Source organism: Orycteropus afer, unplaced genomic scaffold (genome assembly GCF_000298275.1).
Source record: "Orycteropus afer afer isolate SDZICR_OR568_19922 unplaced genomic scaffold, OryAfe1.0 scaffold00605, whole genome shotgun sequence".
Lineage (NCBI taxonomy): Eukaryota > Metazoa > Chordata > Mammalia > Tubulidentata > Orycteropodidae > Orycteropus > Orycteropus afer.
Genome location: NW_006922192.1, coordinates 1014374 through 1017493, shown reverse-complemented (window position 1 = coordinate 1017493; position 3120 = coordinate 1014374).

The following is a 3120-nucleotide window of genomic DNA, read 5'->3' as shown; positions in this document are numbered from 1 at the left end:
GAACAGGCCCAGCAGCAGAGGGCGAGACGCCGTCCTGTCTAAGCTGTGTGTTCTTGTTCCTGTTGCCTCTAGTTGATTCTGATCCTGAGTGGGCTCCTGCTACTCCTGTCTTGACCCCATGGTCGTGAGGATGCTCTGTGAGTTCTGTGTGGCCATTGCCTCGAATCACGGACCCCAGCAGAGAAGTAGAGAGTGTCGTGGGAGGGTGGGGTGTCAGGACTGGTGAAGAGAAGGACAAGTGGAGACTGTCTGACCTCTGCCTCACGGGAGTCAGCCTTGGTGAATGCTGCTAACAATTCTCATCCCTTTGTGACGTCAGGGGGTCAGACACCCGTGCCTCTGTGCCTCATGATACCGGCCACACCCAGCACCCCTTCCTGAGGGGCAAAGTGTCGGTGCAAATCTGAGTGGGTGCCTTACCCCTTCCCCTCCACCCAAGTCCCCTCCCAGCGAGTAGACTCCCCCTGCCCAACCAGCAGCCCTCAGCCGAGTGGGACTGTGTGCCCTGTCCTGCCAAGCCGCAACCAGCTACACAGCACCCGTGCCCTGGCGGTGCCCGCCCCACTGTTCCATCCCCAGCTGCACAGCACCCGTGCCCTGGCCGTGCCGCCCCACTGTCCCTCCCAGCTGCACTCCCCGGGTGAATGGAGCTCCGTGCCCTCCCCTGCCCACCTGCCCCAGCCATGTGGCCCCACGCCCCTTATCTTGCCCTTCAGGGGTCACACTGACACCTCATGGCAACGCAGAGCGGACACATGATTCCTGGAGAGCTGAGGGAGGACCCTGACCAGCTGACACCTGGTGGCTCGCGTTGGAGAGGGGGCTGTTCATACGGCACTGAGCAATTCTCTAGGAGAAACAGCATGGACAGAGACACACAGCGCGTGTGCACCCCACCATCCCCGCCAGTGAGCAGAAAGCCTAGCACCCAACAGCCCCAAACCCACAGAGACCCCGAAAGCAGTGACTACCTGGTCACACGCAGACCAGAACTGCAAAACCGCATCAAACGGAAGGACACAGAGGAAGGGGGACAATGTGGAGCGAGACGAAGACACCAAGCTCCAGATGCGTCAGTCGTAACAGCGCAGAACCAACCACCACACCAGCCAACGGCCTTCCCGGCCCACAGGCAGCAGCCACGGACAGGTCCTATGTAGAAACGAGATGTGAAGGCCCAGGCAACCGAGCAAAGCACAGGACAGGAGGCCTGCTGGGTGAGAACAGGCCGTGGGTCGCCTCACATGGAACTCAAGACACAGATCTAGGGTCCTCGGAGAGATCAAGGAAACCCAGGAAAACTGGGTAGAGCCCAGGGAAACAATCCCAGAAAAAAAATGACAAATTCCATGCTCTCCTCACATTCACTTTCCATAAAACAGCCTCTGCCATGAGGGACATGGGGTGAGCCATGACACCACAGCGAGGCAAGGAAGTCCTGCCAGCTCCACACAAGGCCCAGGACTCCCGCCAAGGGTCCAGCCCACTACAGGCCATGCACGAAGCGGAGTACACCGTGGAGGCCGTGTCTGCACTCATCTCTACAGACGGTCTGCCTGGGTCGCCCCCAGAAGACCCCCACGGCACCAGGACTCCCATCACAGACCCATCCACGTCCCACCCATGGAGCACAGTGTGTCACGGAGGGCAGGTCTGCACACACATCTCTACAGACAGTCTTCCTGGGGGTTACCCCCACGGCACCAGGACTCCTGACACGGACCCATCCACGTCCCGCCCACGGGGCACAGTGTACCACGGAGGGCAGGTCTGCACTCATCTCTACAGACAGTCCGCCTGGGGGTTACCCCCACGGCACCAGGACTCCCACCACAGACCCATCCACCTCCCACCCACAGAGCACAGTGAACCACAGAGGCCATGTCTGTACTCACATCTCTACAGACAGTCCGCCTGGGAGTCACCCACACAGCACCAGGACTCGAACCACAGACCCATCCATGTCCCACCCACGGAGCACAGTGTGCCGTGGAGGCCGCGTCTGCACTCATCTCTACAGTCCGCCTGGTCTCCACGCCCCATTCTTTACGCATCTCTCCCCACTCTCCCTCCTCCTCCCTTCTCTCCGTCCCCCCTCCGTCTCTCTCACTCCCCCCATCCCTTGCTGCTTCTCTCTCTCCCACATACGATATTTACATACAATATTTCGTAAAACATTGAGAGTAGGTTGGAGATGCCATGCCTGTGACCTGAATTACTGCAGTGTGCACGTCCCCAGGACAAGGATACTGTATGACCTATTTGTGATGTTGGTACTGTCCTGTTACCCCACAGTGCATGGTCACCTGTTGCCCGTGGCCCCAAGGCCCAAGGCTGAATTTACTTCCAGGACAAATTCCATCAGAGTCCCCTGTTCCACTGGTTGGTCCTGTCTCCTCCACTGGGCTCTGCCCTGTCACCCGAGCCTCCAGGCCAGGGGCTCTGTGACCACCCCTGCATTTGGGGCTGTGCATGTGCCCCGGTGTTGAGGCCCGCTGGGCGCGCTGTTGGCAGGGACGCCGCCGAGGGGTGCGGGGTCCTCCTCAGGCCTCAGGCCAGGGGCCGCGGTGCTCGTTCATCCTTCAGTGGTGATCTCGGATCGCTTGGGGAAGGTCCGCCAGTTCCCCGCTCTGTACAGAGACTCTGCCTCCCCTAACAGTACAAAAGGAAGGTCACTGTGCAGCACAGATGGTCTGCACTCCGCCCTGAGGGTTGGCAGTCAATCCCACACACACTGAGCAAAGCCCCGGCGACGGGCTTCACAGAGATTACGGCCAACAACCGCCACAAGGCCACTCTGCTCTGCCACACGACAGCTCACCAGCTCACGGAAGCTAACACGGGGACTCCTGCTCTGTGATGGCGTGCACGCGCGTGCATGCGGTGGGAGTTGTTTGCGTGTCCTCTTGGCTGGGCCTGGCTGAGAGGCGGGCAGCTGGATTAGTATTCCCTCGATGAGACTGGGCATCCACCCTGCAGTGGACTCTGGGAGCAGCTGGGGCACTGCCTTCGGGACGGGGGCTGCTTCCTGTGCGTGAGCAGCAGCTTTCAGGAAGGGCTCTGAGCTTCCTGGCCTGGACCCTGCACGGCACCGAGTCTTCCTTTAGCAGCCCGCCAGGT